Source organism: Heterodontus francisci, chromosome 9 (genome assembly GCF_036365525.1).
Source record: "Heterodontus francisci isolate sHetFra1 chromosome 9, sHetFra1.hap1, whole genome shotgun sequence".
NCBI lineage: Eukaryota > Metazoa > Chordata > Chondrichthyes > Heterodontiformes > Heterodontidae > Heterodontus > Heterodontus francisci.
In genome coordinates, this window is record NC_090379.1 from 58296084 (window position 1) to 58315015 (window position 18932).

The 18932-nt window shown below is 42.4% G+C and overlaps 1 protein-coding gene across 3 annotated transcripts in view; it reads left to right on the forward strand.

Moving 5' to 3' along the window:
- The first annotated feature begins 404 nt into the window (after positions 1-404).
- The window catches only part of LOC137373800 (F-box only protein 34-like), a 49609-nt gene continuing 31081 nt past the window's right edge, over positions 405-18932 (forward strand). For all 3 annotated transcript variants that reach the window (XM_068039187.1, XM_068039183.1, XM_068039186.1), the window contains exon 1: positions 405-759. The gene's annotated coding sequence lies outside the window, so the exon portion shown is untranslated. The remainder of the gene's footprint in view (positions 760-18932) is intronic.

The following is an 18932-nucleotide window of genomic DNA, read 5'->3' on the forward strand; positions in this document are numbered from 1 at the left end:
ATTGTGGAGACAGAAACAGAGTTAACGTTTCAAGTCTATGACCTTCCATCAGAACTTGAACAGTGTTTCTGTTTTTATTTCAGATTTCCAGCATCTGCAGTATTTTGCTTTTACACTCACCTCCTCACTCAGTCGGTCCAATTTGTTTGGAAAATCCCTAATTTACATCTATCAGCAACAGTCAAAGGAAGAAGAATGAGCAGGAGACCTTAGGTTCGATGAGGGAGCAGATTGGAAAGGGAGTCCAGTGCCGGGCCATCCAGACTCTGAACTTACAGCAACGTTCACATTTTGTGACAGCATTAGCAGCAGTTAGTACATATTCTCAACATCGCGCAGCACCCTGGGATACTGGCAGTCCTGTGGCTGCGGGCTCCATAGCGCGTAGCACCTTGGGATACTGGCAGTCCTGTGGCTGCGGGCTCCATAGCGCGTAGCACCTTGGGATACTGGCAGTTCTGTGGCTGCGGGCTCCATAGCGCGTAGCACCCTGGAATACTAGCAGTTCTCTGGCCGCGGGCTCCTGAGCGTGCAGCACTTTGGGATACTGGCAGTCCTGTGACCCCTTTATGCAGGAGGAGTGGTGGTGCTGTAGGAGCTATCGGCGGCAATAACAGCAGCAGTGCTCTGTGTGTGTTTGAACTGAGAAATCGCGCTCTGGGCACAAAGCCCAGGCGCGCCCTGCAAGTCCCGGTCCCTCCTGTGAATCTTAAGCCCGATTCCGAGGGACCGGAACAGAGCTCGATATCCCGAATCCAGGTGAGTTTTCCCTTTTGCGCCACGTCCCGGGTGTGAGCGGCTCGGATGGGGGCGGGGTATGGTGAGCCTGTAATTGTTGCACCCGAGACGGGTTTAATTGGTGTGTTATATTTTTCATCGGACATCTTTAAGCGCCGCGGCTTTGAATGTAGGAAGCGCAGAGAAGTAGGCCGCAGCCTCAGGCTCTGCTGACAGCAAAGTCCCGCATGTCGGGACTTACACTGTGCTCGGCGGTGCAGTGGGTCAGGAGTTTTTTCACTGACTGAGGCTGCGGGAAAAACTGAGCTCCAAGTATCGATTCCAGAGATTGTAAGGTCAATAACTGCAAATCTTGTGTAGCCAAATTCGGCCATACGTTTACAGTTTGAATAGAGTTCATCCTAACGGACCTTTCTCGTCTTTTTGTACGTTTTGATTATTGTCTTTTCATGTAGCTTATCACATTTTTTCCTTCGGCCCTATATTTAGTTATCAATTTAAGCGCCATTCAATGTCCAATTTTGGAATCAGAAATACCTCAATTGCTGCTAGTATCGATGTAGGCTTTATTGCTATTTTGATAAAATTACACCTCATTTTTGTTGAACTGAATGTTCTCTACTTAAATTATGGTGAGGGAAACCTTCATTGGGCAACATGTCCACTATATCCCTTTTGTTGAGAAGTTGTCTGTTCATGTGCTACTGGAACTAAATGTGCCTGGTCTTCATGTTGTGGTGTCGAAAATTGCAAAAATCTGTACTAGATTACAACAGTGACTTCACTTCAAAAGTACTTCATTGGTTGTAAAATGTTTTGAGACCTCCGGTGGTTGTGAAAAGTATATAAATACAAGTCTTTTTTTGTTACTATGCAATGTTAGTATGCTTCATAACAGTACTCTAGTACTGTGTTGTTCTTCCTTGGTTTTTGGTTCCTCGTCTCTTTTTCCCTGACGGCAGTATCTTTTGCAGTGTGTTCTCTGTTATCTTGCCCAAGTTCTTTCATGTGTTTGCACTTTTGTCTCTGACTTAGAGGTTTGTGAATTCAGTTCTTGCACCAGGGCATGAACATGTAACCTAGGCTGTCATTCAAGTGTAGTATTGAGGCAGAGCTTTGTAGTTGGAGGGGACCATCCTTCAGATGAGATATTAATAAAGAACGTTAGATTCCATGGCACTATTCAAAAAACAAAGTTTGACAAGTGTCCTGACTAACATTCCTTCCTGAACTAACACCACCAAAAGAACAGTTAACTTGTCTTAATATTTTTAGGAATTTGCAGGTAAAACATGGCAGCTACATATGCATATGTAACAGTCACTGTGCATCAAAAGTAAATCATTGTGTGAAGATCTTTGAAATACATTTTGGTAAAGTGACACGTAAGTGCAAATATTTGTTTGGATTGGGTCTCAACAGCTTGTGACAATGTTATTCTATCATGGAGGGACATGAGGGATCAGTGCCTGGGCCTCAACTCTTTACAGTTTATATAAATGAAGGGACCAAAGGTATGGTTGATAAATTTGCTGATGACACAGATAGGTAGGAAAGTAACTTGTGAAGAGGACATAAGGAGGCTACAAAGGGATATAAATAGGTTAAGTGAGTGGGCAAAGATCTGGCAAATGAAGGATAATATGGGATAATGTGAAATTGTACATTTTGGCAGGAAGAATGAAAAAGAAGTATGTTATCTAAATGGTGAGAGGATGCAGAGGGATCTGGGTGTCCTAGTGAGTGAATCGCAAAAGGTTAGTATGCAGGTTCAGCAAGTAATTAGGAAAGCTAATAGAATGTTGTAGTTTATTGCGAGTGTAATTGAATACAAAAGTAGGGAGGTTATGCTTCAGTTATACAGGGCATTGGTGAGACCACATCTGGAGTACTGTGTACAGTATTGGTCTGCTTATTTAAGGAAGGATGTAAATGTGTTGGAACCAGTTCAGAGAAGGTTTACGAGACTAAAATATGGAATTGGCAGGTTGTCTTATGAGGAAAGGTTGGACAGGCTAGGCTTGTATCTGCTGGAGTTCAGAAGAGTAAGGGGCGACTTGATTGAAACATGTAAGATCCTGAGGGGTCTTGATAGGTTGGATATGGAAAGGATGTTTCCCCTTGTGGGAGAATTTAGAACTAGGGATCACTGTTTAAAAATAAGGGGTTGCCCATTTAAGACAGAGATAAGGAGACATTTTTCTATGAGGGTCGTGAGTCTTTGGAATTCTCTTCCTCAAAAGGCAGTGGAAGCAGAGTCGTTAGATTCTTGATAAGCAAGGGGGTGAAAGGTTATTGGGGGTAGGCGGGAATGTGGAGTTGAGATTACAATCAGATCAGCCATGAACTTATTGAGTGGTGGAGTAGGAGGCCTACTCCTCCTAATTCGTACGTTCGTATGTATGTTCGTATCACACGTAAGTCCAATTCTATCCTCACTTGATCACCAAACACACATTTTGTAGCTGGGGCCCTTGGATAGTGGTGAGGAATGGTAATTCTTCCCTTTTCTAGCTCGGCGACATAGAGACCAATATAGCGCCAAATATTGCATGTTCAAGATCACAGTTTTGATAAACTGTTAGTTTCATTCAGGACCCGAGATGCCTGATGTTGGGAATCAAAACATTCACGCTGGTGCAGTTGAGGTGCTGTTCTGATGTTGGGCTTAATCCTGCAGTTATATTCAGCAGCAACAATTTAAACAGTTAGAATACAAATGGTGAGGTACCAATCCCTTCAGGAGCATCGAGACCCACCTCAAAAGGTACTTTTATAAGATCATAAGAACTAGGAGCAGGAGTAGGCCGTCCGGCCCCTCGAGCCTGCTCCGCCATTCAATAAGATCATGGCTGATCTATTCGTGGACTCAGATCCACTTACCCGCGCTCTCACCGTATCCCTTAATTCCTTTTTTGTTCAAAAAGATATCTACCTTAGCTTTAAAAACGTTTACTGAAGAAGCGTCAACTACTTCACTGGGTAAGGAATTCCATAGATTAACAACCCTCTGGGTGAAGAAGTTCCTTCTTAATTCAGTCCTAAATCTGCTCCCTCTAATCTTGAGGCTATGCCCTCTTGTCCTGGCTTCACCTGCCAATGGAAACATCTTATCTATTCCCTTCATGATTTTATATGTTTCTATAAGATCCCCCCTCATTCTTCTGAATTCTAATGAATATAATCCCAATCTACTCAGTCTCTCCTCATAAGCCAACCCCCTCAACTCCGGAATCAACCTAGTGAACCTCCTCTGCACCCTCTCCAGTGCCAGTATATCCTTTCTCAAGTAAGGAGACCAAAATTGCACACACTACTCCAGGTGCGGCCTCACCAGTACCTTCTACAGCTGCAACAGCTTTTAAACTCAATCCCTTTAGCAATGAAGGACAAAATTCCATTTGTTTCCTAATTACTTGCTGTACCTGCTGACCAACCTTCTGCGATTCATGCACAAGGACACCCAGGTCCCTCTGCATAGCAGCATGCTGCAACTTTTTACCATTCAAGTAATAATCCTTTTTACTGTTTCTTTCTTCTTTCTTTGGGCCTCCTTATCTCGAGAGACAATGGATACGCGCCTGGAGGTGGTCAGTGGTTTGTGAAGCAGCGCCTGGAGTGGCTATAAAGGCCAATTCTGGAGTGACAGGCTCTTCCACAGGTGCTGCAGAGAAATTTGTTTGTTGGGGCTGTTGCACAGTTGGCTCTCCCCTTGCACCTCTGTCTTTTTTCCTGCCAACTACTAAGTCTCTTTGACTCGCCACAATTTAGCCCTGTCTTTATGGCTGCCCGCCAGCTCTGGCGAATGCTGGCAACTGACTCCCACGACTTTTTACTGTTACTCCTACCGAAATGAATGACTTCACATTTATTAACATTGTATTCCATCTGCCAGACCTTTGCCCACTCACTCAATGTATCTATGTTCCTCTGCAAAGTTTCACGGTCATCTGCACACTTTGCTCTGCCACTCATCTTAGTGTCATCTGCAAACTTTGACAACCTACACGTGGTCCCCAACTCCAAATCATCTATATAAATTGTAAATAATTGCGGTCCCAACACCGATCCCTGAGGCACACCACTAGTGACTGATTGCCAACCAGAATAGCACTCATTTATCCCCGCTGTCTGCTTCCTGTTAGTCAACCAATCCTCTATCCATGCTAATACTTTACCCCTAACGCCATGCATCCTTATCTTATGCAGCAGCCTCTTGTGCGGCACCTTGTCGAAGGCCTTTTGGAAATCTAGGTACACCACATCCACTGGGTCCCCATTGTCCACCTTGCTCGTAATGTCATCATAGAATTCCAAAAGATTTGTCAAGCATGACCTGCCCTTCATGAACCCATGCTGCGTCTGCCCAACGAGACAATTTCTATCGAGATGCCCTGCTATTTCTTCCTTGATAATAGACTCAAGCATTTTCTCCACTACAGAGGTTAAGCTAACCGGTCTATAATTCCCCATCTTTTGTCTACCTCCCTTTTTAAACAGTGGCGTCACATCTGCTGCTTTCCAATCTGCTGGGACTACCTCAGAGTCCAGCGAATTTTGGAAAATTACCGCCAGTGCACCTGCTATTTCTCCCGCCATCTCTTTTAGTACCCTGGGATGCATCCCATCAGGGCCAGGAGACTTATCAATCTTATAGCTCCATTAGCTTGCCCAACACTACCTCTTCCGTAATAATGATTGTTTCCAGGTCCTCACCTACGTTCGTCTCTTTGACAATTACTGGCATGTTATTAATGTCCTCCACTGTGAAGACCGATACAAAATACCTGTTCAATGCCTCGGCCATTTCATCATATCCCATAACTAAATTCCCCTTCTCATCCTCTAAAGGACCAATGTTTACTTTAGCCACTCTTTTTCGTTTTAGATATTTATAGAAACTTTTGCTATCTGTCTTTATATTCTGTGCTAGTTTTTTCTCATGTTCTATCTTACTTTTCTTTATAACTCTTTTTGTGGCTTTCTGTTAACCTTTAAAGTTTTCCCAATCTTCTAGTTTCATGCTGTTTTTGGCCACTTTGTATGCCTTAATTTGATAGCCTCCCTTATTTCCTTAGACACCCATGGCAGATTACCCCTTTTCTTCCAGTCCTTCCTTTTCACTGGAATATACTTTTGCTCAGCACTTAGAAAAATTACTTTGAAAGTCCTCCACTGCTCGTCAACTGTCGCACCATAAAATCTTTGTTTCCAGTCTACTTTAGCCAAGTCCTCCCTCATTCTATTGTAGTCCCCCTTGTTCAAGCACAGTATTGGATTTTATCTTCACACTCTCCATCTGTATTCTAAATTCAACCATACTGTGATCACTCCTTCCAAGAGGATCCCTAACTATGAGGTCATTAATTATTCCTGTCTCATTACACAGGACTAGATCTAGGATAGCTTGCTCCCTCATTGGTTCCATTACATACTGTTCAAGAAAACTATCACGGGTACACTCAATGAACTCCTCAAGGCTACCCTGACTGAGCTGGTTCGACCAATCTACATGTAGATTAAAATCCCCCATGATAATTGCCGTACCATTTTTACAGGCATTAGTTATTTCTTTGTTTATTGCCCGCCCCAATGTGATATTATTATTTGGTGGCCTATAGACTAAGCCTATCAATGACTTTTTCTTCTTAGAGTTTCTAAATTCCACCCAAATGGATTCAACCTCATTCTCCATAGAACCTATATCATCTCTCAGCACCGCCCTGATGTCGTCCTTGAATATCAGAGCTACACCATCTCCCTTACCTTCCTGTCTGTCCTTCCGAATAGTCTGGTACCCCTGGATATTTAACTCCCAGTCGTGACCAACCTGTAACCATGTCTCTGTAATGGCTACCAAATCATATTCATTCGCGATGATTTGTGCTGTTAACTCATCAACCTTGTTACGAATGCTACGAGCATTCAGGTAAAGTGCCTTAATGCTAGCTTTCTTACCCTCGTGATTTCCAACATCTCTAATAATAACTCCTGAGTTATCCTTCCTTTCTGCTTCTTTGATAGTCTGCCTTGAACTTAAACCCTCCTGCACACATGTTAACCTGCTGCTTACCTTTTTATTTACCATCATACTCCCTGTCGTTTTCCCTTTCCCTTCCCCCCCCACCCCCCCCCCCCCCCCCCCCCCGAGTCACTAGTTTAAAGTCCTAGAGAACACCCTATTTATCCGTTTCGCACAATGCCACTGACATCAAATGTCAAAAAGTGTTGGACAGCAGAGATATCTGGAAGGTGCCGGTTGGTTGCTATTCTGCTGTGGCAGCATTTTTTGCATTGCTGGCTTGTACATTTTATCCAAGCATAGAGAAGGCAAGGAGGCAGAAACCTAACCAGGAATGTGACTTGAACATATGCAAGCTCCTTATTTTGCCAGTGAACTGAATTGCAACTGATATGAGCAATCGAAGGCACTGCAGAGCAGGAGCTTCGCAGTACCTTAGGCCATGACTCTTGTCAGGAGGAATATTTTGTGTATTGCTATCAGTATGTTATAGGAAAATTACACTTTTATTTTATTTTAGAGATACAGCACTGAAACAGGCCTTTCGGCCCACCGAGTCTGTGCCGACCATCAACCACCCATTTATACTAATCCCATACTCCTACCACATCCCCACCTTCCCTATGTATACTAGGGGCAATTTATAATGGCCAATTTACCTATCAACCTGCAAGTCTTTGGCTGTGGGAGGCAACCGGAGCACCCGGCAAAATCCCACGCGGTCACAAGGAGAACTTGCAAACTCCACACAGGCAGTACACAGAATTGAACCCGGGTCGCTGGAGCTGTGCGGCTGCGGTGCTAACCACTGTGCCGCCCCACTTAATATGATGCAGCATTATACTGTTGAGGTTGAAAAGCATTAATATGACAATTCATCACTTCAGATCACTTTAATTGCTGGCACCACAATTTTTTTTCCCAAAATATACTTTATTCATAAAAATCTGTATATAAAAAAAATACATAACAAAACAGTTCAAAACAGCACCAAGTTGACATTCCAAAACGTGCAAAGGAAATCAGTTTTCTTCAATACACGAGTGAGTTGCCTCATAACCCTTCCATTCCATTTTACCTGCCAGGTACATTTTACAGCAAAACCATATTTGGTGTATACAGTCTGAGGGTCCAGCCCCTCAGTTCGCTTTGGTGGGAGGACCTTACACAGTGGTCTTTCCCCATTGAGCCTTTGCAGCGGCTGCCCCAAGCTTTAGTGCGTCCCTCAGCACGTAGTCCTGGACCTTGGAATGTGCCAGTCTGCAACACTCAATCGTGGACAACTCTTTGTACTGGAAGACCAGCACGTTTTGGGCAGACCAATGAGCGTCTTTCACCGAGTTGATGGTCCTCCAGCAGCAGTTGATGTTTAACTCTGTGTGCGTCTCTGGGAATAGCCCGTAGAGCACAGACTCCTGTGTTACAGAGCTGCTTGGGATGAACCTCAACCAAAACCACTGCATCTCTTTCCACACCTGCTTTGCAAAGACACATTCCAGAAGGAGGTGGGCAACTGTCTCTTCCCCACCGCAGCCACCTCAAGGGCAGCATGTGGAGGGGGCCAGACTCCGTCTTAGTGCTTGTTTGAAAGTTCTGGTGATGAGGCATTATGCCAAATGACTTTGGCAGTCTGCTTGGGGAACCATCCGATAGGATCCACCATCTCCTTTTTCCGTAGGGCCTTGAGGACGTTCCATGCAGACCACTGCCTAATGGATTGGTGGTCAAAGGTATTTTCACGCAGAAACTTTCCCACGAAGAATAGGTGGTACAGAACAGTCCAACTGGATGGAGCGTTCCGCAGCAATGTGACCAGACCCATCCTTCACAGCACTGGGGACAGATAGAACCTCAGCACATAGTGACACTTGGTGTTTGCGTACTGGGGCTCTACGCACAGCTTGATGCAGCCGCACACGAAGATGGTCATCAGGATGAGGGCGACATTGGATACATTTTTTCCGCCGTTATCCAGAGGTTTGAACATCGTGTCCCTCTGGACCCAGTCCATTTTGGATCTCCAGATAAAGCAGAAAATGGCTCGGGTGACCGCCACGGCACGGGAGTGGGGATTGAGCTAGACCTGCGCCACATACAGTAACAACTTGAGCGCCTCGCACCTGATGACCAGGTTCTTACCCACAATGGAGAGAGATCGCTGCTCCCACATGCTCAGTTTATGGTGTACTTTGGCTACTCGCTCCTTGCAGGTTTTGGCGCACGCCCCAGCCCTTCCAAACAGATCTCTTTAATTGCTGCCACCACAAGTGACAGACTTGTAAACACCAATACTTTACCTTTGTGTGGCGTGGGCATCCTGCGACTTCAGAATCCTGGCTTTCGGCAGCCCTTTTAAGCTGTGACAATTTCTTCCAATTCTTGTATCTCTGCGAGGTGGTTCCATTTAAATTTTGTGGCCTGGAGGGTTTGGAAAGGGCTGTTTTTACATATTTTTGACATATATCTTTTAAACGTTGATGCCCTACACCCTGCTGTCCGCTCTCTGGTTCCTTAGAGGAAGCAAACAAACGTTTTTAAAACTTATGAACGAGTGTGACATAGAATGCTGTGTGTGTGTGGTATAGAATATCTTTTGGAAATGAATTTTAAAACTTTTTCCATTTAGGTGTTAGGCTCAAGCTTTGTTAAAGTGCTTGACAAACATTTGGATCACTTGATGGAATTAATGTGTTGTTATAATTCACTTATGTATTCTACATGTTATTTTAGTAAGTTTATTTTCCAAGTCTGGATGCAGGGTCAAAGTTAATATTTCTTTTTTGCAGGCTTTAGTTATGTATTGGTATGTAGTCATTAGTGAGTTCTACCAGATTTAAAATTGGTGATCAAGACTTTTCAGTAAATATCTTAGAAATCTTTTGAATAACTTGAACATTTTGTTTTACTCCTGGTGACATGGGGGAACAAGTTATATTAACCCTTTTATAATTTCCTTTGTGGGTTCTTTAATAATATTGGGAAAAGAGCACTGTATTGACATGTGTTCATGGGTAGCTTGACATAATGAATGATTAAAAAATGAATGGCTTTATCCAACTGGTGCCATTGGATTTTATAATAATTCGGAAAGAAAATGTAGAGTATATTTGTTAATCCTCAAATGCCACAGACAGATTTATCACATCAATCTATTCATGACGTTAGTTGTTTCAATATACCCGTGCCATATGTGTTCAAATGGACTCCAGTCAGTACAGTAATACATGTAAAATGTCAGAAAACAGATAATTGCATCAGTTCGAAGCTGATAAATCAAAAGCTTCACAGAACTAAATTTACAGGTTTAATAGGAATGAATTAGCAGTTTATTTTTATAGTAATATTGTATTTGTGTTTATGTCTGTCTTTGAATGGTACTGCTTGGAAATTTCAGTGGGTGGGGGTCGGAATGTGCAAGAGCATTTTTTGGTTTTCTTGGCCTCTACTTTTGTATCACGGAACATGCATTTACCCACTATATTGGGAGAGTCTTCATTTCATTTTTTGAACAATTCTTCCTGGAGAATTGTTAGCATTAAAACCACAAACTAGTAATTACATTCACAATTTTGGCAGTTTAAATGCATTCTTTTAAAGCTGTCTTGGTTATAATAGGACAAGGCATATTTGCAAATAAAAAATGCACTGAAACTCCTAAAATTGTCACAGGTTTTATTTTACTATAATATTTTACCCTTACTCCATCTCCTGAAAATGATGACTCATCCTTGGACACTGGTCAGTTCTTTAACACTTTAACCCAATTGAGTTGTTCTTCGTTCATGAGTATGGACAGTGATCATCATTTGGTTGTTTGTGGAGGTTATATAGCTTAAGTTTACTGCATGGTAGCCACAAATGCAGAGTTATCAGGAACTTAACTGATGCCTTCACTTTTTTTTCAGATCTCTATCGAGATCGAGGGACAGTGAGGGCATCATTGTGTCCTTACTGTTTGCCTGGCTGATAGAAGTAACTCAGCAAAGATCAGTGATGAATTTGGGTCATTCCTGTTCTGTAGGGATCAGTATCAAATTCATGTGTTATATTTACCTATTGATCCATTGGGGCATTATGTAGTAATTGGAACATACTGAAGTTAGTAATATAATTAATTGCATTTTAAAACAGACTGTTCTTGAGATGTGGGCAATATTGGCTAGGCCACATTTTATTGTCCATCCTAGTTGCCCTGAAAATGTGATGCTGGACTGCTGCCTTTGTGAATTCATGCAGTCTTAGTGGTGATGGTGCTAATAAGAAATTCCAGGGTTTTCCACCCAGTGATAGTGAAGAATGGGATTATTGTCAATTAGACCCCTCCTATATTATTGTTTTTACAACTGAGTGATTTGCTAGGGCACTTCAGGAGGTGTGGTGTCTGGAGTTGTGTGTAGGCAAGAGCATAAAGGGATGGTGTGATCCCTTCCCTGAAGGATATTAGTGAACCATTTGGATTTTTGTGACAATCTGACAGCTTTCATAGTCATTTGTTTTCTTGGTCCAGCCCCCAAATTAGCAGATTCTTTAGCATCAGTTTCACAATTTGCCATGGTGGGATTTCAATTTACAATCTCTGGGTTTCAAGTCCAGTACCACAACCACTCTCTCAACTTACTTGAGGTTATGACACTTGCAAATTTCTTTCTACTTGCTTGAAGAGTATAACAAGTTGCATATTGAATTGTTAACATTATCTATTTCAAAAATATTAATGAGAACCAATTTGAAAATTTTACAAGGCAGCTGTAATCTTTGTAACATTATTCTCTCTCTTTAAAAAAAAATGATGCCTTTTCTCTTGTGGGTCATGGGGAAGAAATACAGCAGTAGTTCTTTGCAGACTAGTTCCTTTCTGCTGCTTTGACCTAGATCATTTCTTCAGTTATATTTAAATTGGTATTGTTTTTTAATTACTCCAGTGTGAAGTGCCTCGAGATGTTTTTCTATGTTAATGCTATATAAATACAAGTTGGTCAGCTTTAAAATTGCCCTACAGAAGCTACTCATCTCATGCAAAGTGCATTTGTATGCATTGAATTTGGACTGAATTGTATTTGTTTTGCCTGTTAAATTATTCATTGCATTGAATAGCCTTGCAATCCACTGCCAAAAATATTTATCTATTCTGTTAACAGCTCTTAGTATAAATTTCAGATAGTTATCTGGCAGCAGACGGGCTGTTTGTATTTTTTTTTTGAAAAGTTGTTGTCCCTGAATTTTAGCATAAAATTTACATTACTGCTAGCAGTGTCAGCTACAAGTATTGCCAAATTAGGTACAGTACAGTTAGATACATAGTAAAGTTTCCTCTACACTGCCCCAAAAGTATGGATGGGACACTCAGAAGTGCTTTTCCATCATCCTAAATGTAGCATCATGTGTTTTGTCTGAGTGAGATTACTAGTTTAGTGCAATTTTGTGCCGTGAGTCCATACACAATAGGAATTCATTTGAGACAGCTCAAAATTTTATTTCATTTAAGACTTTCGAAACCAGCAGGACATGCAGACTTTTGTCCCATCGCATTAATCTGTTGAAAGACAAGTGTTAAGTTCAGTATAAAATCCAGCTCCTTTAATGGCTTGCTTTTAACTGTGATTGAATTAAAATTACACTAAAATATAATTTTGTACAAAACAAGATCCTGGAGTGAGCTGCAAGATTCTAACCCAATCAAGGGTTTTAAATTAGTTTTAGCAACTGTCCAAGTAATATCACTTGGAAAAGTTGATGGAAAATGTTGTATGGAACGGTAACAGATTTACCCAAATACTAGGTGCAGTTAGACTGAAAATTTATGTTTAATCAATGGTAGTTCTAAGATGATATTTGAGAAGAGCTGTTTTAAAAGAGCTGTGTTGATTAGTAATCAGAATATTAGTACACTTTAGGAAAAGAGAAACCATTAGTGGATGTATGGGGATTTTCAAAAGATAGAGTTTGCATAGGAGACTAGTGATAAAATTAGCACATTACCTTAAAGGGAGCGTGGCAGCATGAATAGAACTGGTTAATATTTTTTGGACTGTAGGAATGTAAGCAACCATGTCCTCCCGAGGTCAGAGTTCAAACCACTGCTGGTCTCAATGGCCCGGATTTTACAGTCAGTGGCGCAACAAGGGTACTCGCCTTGAACTCAAAGAAAGCTTGCCACAAAGATCTTGTAATCTCTTTCCCCTTTTCTGATGGCAGCTTAAATCTGGTGCCAAGTCAAGAGGTTATTTTGGCATGCAGGAGCAGTGATGTCAGCAAACAGGTAGGCAGCCAATCACATTGAAGTATTCACATACAAATAAACCAGGGACAATAAAAGCACTCAGTCTGTCACTTTTAATTTTTCAGATAGTGAAATAAATGACTGGATTAAGGTAGAAGCTAAAATAAAGAAATTTCTTAAATTCCACATTTTAAAAAAAATCATCATTGTGGACAAATTTGACATTCCGCGAATATGAAATTAGTTTTTCAGGGCCAATGAGAGTGTTTAACAGTAATTATGAAGTTAGTATGCTGTTTTTAAAAACCCAGTTACACCTCATTCTACAAGGTGCAACTTTTTCAAGGGTTTTCATAGCACGTTTAACAGCGTAAGAGTGGATGTTGCAATCAATTGAATTGATTGCAGACTCGGATGCTTCAACAGCACGCCCTTTGGAGGAGAATCACTCAGTGACCTCTGGAGTTCTGCACTATTCTGTGCTTGTGTTTATTCCAGAAGTTGTCAGTTTTGGTGGAGTAGTGGCAACGAATACTAACAATTTTACCATCAGTACTACTGCAAAATCCAGGCCAATGTGTATAAGTGATCTGGACGTGGCTAAATGTTTACCCAGTTACCGATACGGTCAATCATATACTCTACTGTTTATCCTGGAATAAAATACACCAACTAGGTTTCTTTAATAAACAACAAAATTATCCGTTTATTATAAAAACAAGACTATCCAGGAGCGAAGCAAAGCATTAACACACAGGTTGAAATATGAAAGTTCCTCTTTTAAAACCCCCATGCACAAACTCATACACAACACTGAAAATAATAAAGAAATTCTCTCTGCAGAGCTGTGTTCCAAAAAAAAGACAAAAAAAAACCTTTGGCCAAATACTTGCTAATTCTTGAAGAGAAAAAAAATGGAAAGATCTCAGTTGTTCCTTTTTGTCTGACATCCGAGTACACAGACAGATCACTGGGATCTTTTCTGGAGCAGTTCTTTTCAGGCAGCATCAAGAATTAATCTGGCAGGTTTTTTCAGTTTCTCAGGAGAAATATGGCATCAAGGGTTTCGGGTATCTCACTGAATACGTAGGGTTTTTCAGTGACAGGTGGAAAGAGATGCGTTGGGTGTTTTTTTTCTTGGCAGGCTGATCTTCATCTGTCTTCAAAACCGTTCAACACCCCAACTGAACTGAAAACCTGACTTCTCTGTAAGCATCTCCCCTTAGTCCAAAGTTCCTGTTTGTTTATCTTAAGGCAGGTGATCTCCAGTAAAGGTTTTTAGCACTCCTCGATTCTTCAAATAATTGTTTTCACAGTCAAGTGTCGTTTCAGTGACCCCAGTGGAAAAAAAACACAGTCCAGCATTGCTTCAGACTTCCGAATGAATCTATTTCCACGATTTAAACATGAGTCCTTAAAAACATAGTGTCCAGTGATGCACAGCTTGCTTCAGGAAGGCTATCCAGACCATGGGGACAGTATTGCAATATTTACTATGATGATAACAAGGATAATGGGCTTTAATTATAAGGAGAGGTTAGAGAAACTGGGGCACTTTTTGTTGAAATAGAGAATGTTAAGAGGAGATCTGATGGAGGTGTTCAAAATTATGAAAGGTTTAGATAAGGTGATTGGGTAGCTGGGGGCACATCAGCAAAGAACAAAGGATAAGTTGGAGGATTACTGTTAAATGTATAGTGTTAGGACATGGAATGTCCTATGAGAAACAGTGGTGGAAGCAGGAAACATTGGTTTTAAAAATCAATAAATATTTAAAACAGAAAAATATTGTCTGGGAAAAGAGCAGGGGAATGGGACTAATTAGATGGCCCTTTCAGAATGTTGGTACAGGCTGAATGGCTGCTTTCTGTCCTTTAAAATTCTATGACTCTCATAACTCAGTTGTAGTATGTTTGTGATTCTGTTGTTATGTATTTGGCTGTTACTCACAGGAACAAAGAACAGTACAGCACAGGAACAGGCCATTCGGCCCTCCAAGCCTGCGCCAATCTTGATGCCTGCCTAAACTAACACCTTCTGCACTTCCGGGGCCCATATCCCTCTATTCCCATTCCATTCATATATTTGTCAAGATGTCTCTTAAACGTCGCTATCGTATCTGCTTCCACCACCTCCCCTGGCAGCAAGTTCCAGACACTCACCACCCTCTGTGTAAAAAAAAAAACTTGCCTCGCACATCCCCTCTAAACTTTGCCCCTCGCACCGTAAACCTATGTCCCCTAGTAACTGACTCTTCCACCCTGGGCAAAAGCTTCTGACTATCCATCATGAGTTCAACTCAGGAGTGAACTTCACGTTGTAAACCCCTTGCATCCTTGTAAATGCATTGGGATGCTTATCATCTGGCAATTAAGGTGTAGGGACAGTATTATCATGGTATTTTTATTAATGTTGGTCAGTTTGAGATTCTAGATGCTTAGTAATAAGTAGTCATTGATCATGTTGCTATTCTTCTGTTGAATACTTGACCAATTTATAATTTTAGTTTTGAAAGGAGGCAGTGGAAAACTGATAAAGGTGTGAAAATGAGTAAACTGTATAGAAAAGATGGACAATGGGGAAAAACTGCCAAGATTTGATTCATCGTCATTGTGACCTTTGTAACGCTGCTTTTGTGGGGTGGTGGGACAAATAGCGACACTGGAAGCAGCTGATGAGGCCAAATCAGTTTTACTGGTGTTTCAGGGAGTTATCAGTTTAAGGAGGGTTGAGAACTTTTGGAGTTGTATGCCACATCTATCCCCACTGTAGGTCCTGGTTTTACTTGTTTTCTGGCAGATCTGAAATCAACTAGTCAATTACATGTTTTACATATAAAGGATGTATTAAATTCGACATGGATTTGAAGTGAATTGGTTGAGTGCAGTTCTAATTTGGATCAGCAAACACCAGCCAGCAGCTCAGCTGTGTTGAATGTTTCAGTATTTTGCAATGAGTGGTTCCTATTTGGGCATTGTAACTTTTATTTTAAGGAGCACTGTGGACACAAATAAAATGTAGAAATTCTGAGTCGATCAAGTATAAATATACCAAAACAATTTTCCTGAAATTATAATCATGTTGGAGTCAGTGCACTTTGTATGCAACAGAAAAAATTCAGATCTGTCCCAGAAGAACAGACATTGGAGGAAGGTGCGTCAGTCGTGGAATGTGAGACACATTTACCTTCTTGGCAACAGTAGATGTCATTGATCACAAAGAAAGAACATCACTTTCTGCAATATTCTATATTTAGTTTGCGTCTTGTGCTTGTGCTCATTTTTCTTGCCCTTCCCTGATTATTTTAGCTGCATTGTATGAAGTTAATAAAATGTAACTGTTCCATAAAATAAAAGCAAAATACTGTGGATGCTGGAAATCTGAAATAAAAACAGAAAGTGCTGGAAATACTCAGCAGGTCTGGCAATATTTGTGGAGAGAGGAACAGAGTTAATGGGCTGGATTTTACCAGCCTCTCGATGCCGTGGATGGTGGCGGGTAGGCCCATAAAATACTTGCGGAAGCAGCCCACTGCGACCCATGACGCCAAGAAGGCCCCGCCATATATTACCGGCATGGCGAGGCCACAGTGCGTCCCTCCGCCCGCCCCCCTCCAGCCGCTTGGCTGCGGGACCTTCATTTGAATAATCAACTTCATGTAAATAAAATGATAATGAACTTACTTTGTCACAGCGGCCGTCGTATGGTGATATTACCAGTGATGGCCGCAATTCTCTCACCTTCGGAACTCTGAGACGCTGGTAGGGTGAAGTGAGGAGTGCAAATTTCAGGGCGGGTGGAAGAGGAGAAAAGACTTTTGGTGGTGGGGGCGGGGTGGTGGGAAGAGGCCAAGGTTTAAAGTATCTAAAAGTCGGGATCAGACCAAAAATTCTTTTGGGGGGAATGTCTAATTAATCCATCAGTTCTTCCCTGCGAATGTGTGTGAGGGCAGTGAGAATGTTATTAGTTGTCTCACTTACATTTGCACCATACTTTATCTTTAAAAACTTAAATGTCGTGTAAGGGCGTGAAGCCCTTTAAAAATGGCGTCTGCGCCGTTGCTGGGGTCGCAGCGGCTGCTCTGCCCCCTCCGTTTAAATGAGCCCCCGAGCATAATATCGCCGCGCTCTTCGGCAGCGCTTCCGTGTCAGATGGCCGCCGACTTCACAGTGTGCATGGTGCGCTGATAAAATTCAGCCCAATGTTTCAGGTCTCTGACCTTCCATCAGAACTGGCAAAGGTTAGAAATATAATAGGCTTTGAGCAAGTGAACAGGGGGAGGAGAAGAAGAACAAAAGGGAAGGTGTGTGATAAGGCAGAGGGCAGGAGAGATTAAATGACAAAGATGTCACGGAACAAAGGCAAGGGGAGTGCTGATAGTTGTATTATAAGACAAAGCATTAATCCAGAGAGAGTTCATGGAAGAATAATGAATAGCTCAGTCCTAAAGCAAAACCCTGGAAAAACATGTTTAAGACAAGAGGTGGTTCAAAAGATAAAATAAAATAAGGCAGTCGTGCTCTGAAATTGTTGAACTTAATGTTGAGTCCAGAAGGCTGTAGAGTGCCTAATTGAAAGATGAGGTGCAGTTCCTTGAGCTTGCATGAGGTTCACTGGAACACTGCAGAAGGCCAGGACAGAAATGTTGGCACGGGAGCAGGGTGGTGAATTAAAATGGCAAGCCACCGGAAGCTCGGGATCATGCTTGCGCAAAGTGGTCATCCCAATCTGCGTTTGGTCTCCCCAGTCTGGAGGCAACCGTATTGTGAGCAGCAAATACACTGTACTAAATTGAAACAAGTGCAAGTAAATGGTGTTTGGGGCCTTGGATGATGAGGAGAGTGGAGGTAAAAGGGCAGGTATTACAGCTCCTGCGATTGTTTGGGAAGGGGATGAGGTGTCAAAGGTGTTGGATAGTGGACCACGGTGTCGTGGAAGGAACGATCCCTTCGGAATGCTGACAGGAGGAGAGGGGAAGATCTGTTTAGTGGTGGCATCACGCTGGAGGTGCGGAAATGGCATTCTTTGCATGTGAAGGCTGGTGCGGTGGAAAGTGAGGACAAGGGGAATCATGTCACGGTTCTGAGAGGGGAAGGGGTGAGGGCAGAAGTGCGGGAAATGGGTCACATACAGTTGAGGACCTGTCAACCACAGTCGGGGGGCGGGGGGAATCCTCAGTTGAGGAAAAAGGAAGACTTTTTTAATTCGTTCCTGGGATGTTTGCATCGCTGGCAAGGCCAGCATTTTGTTGCCCTTGAGAAGGTCATGGTGAGTTGCCTTCTTGAACTGCTGCAGTCCATGTGGGGTAGATATACCCACAGTGCTGCTAGGAAGGGAGTTCCAGGATTTTGACCTAGCAACAGTGAAGGAATGGCGCTATAGTTCCAAGTCAGGATTTGTGCAGCTTGGAGGGGAACTTGCAAGTGTTGGTGTTCCCATGCATCTGCTGCCTTTGCCCTAGATGGTAGAGGTCGTGGGTTTGGAAGGTGCTGTCTAAAGAGACTTGGTGCGTTGCTGCAGTGCATCTTGTAGATGGTACACACGGCTGCCACTGTGTGTCGGTGGTGGAGGGCGTGAACGTTCGTGGATGGGGTGCCAATCAAGCGGGCTGCTTTGTCCTGGATGGTTTCGAGCTTCTTAAGTGTTGTCGGAGCTGCACCCATCCAGGCAAGTGGAGAGTATTCCATCACGTTCCTAACTTGTGCCTTCTAGATGGTGGACAGGTTTTGGGGAGTCAGGTGAGATATTCGCCGCAGGATTCCTAGCCTCTGACCTGCTCTTGTAGCCACAGTATTTATATGGCTACTCCAGTTCAGTTTCTGGTCAATGGTAACCCCCAGGATGATAGTGCAGGATTCAGCGATGGTAATGCCATTGAATGTCAAGGGGAGATGATGGTTAGATTCTGTCTTGTTGGAGATGGTCATTGCCCAGCACTTGTGTGGCACAGAT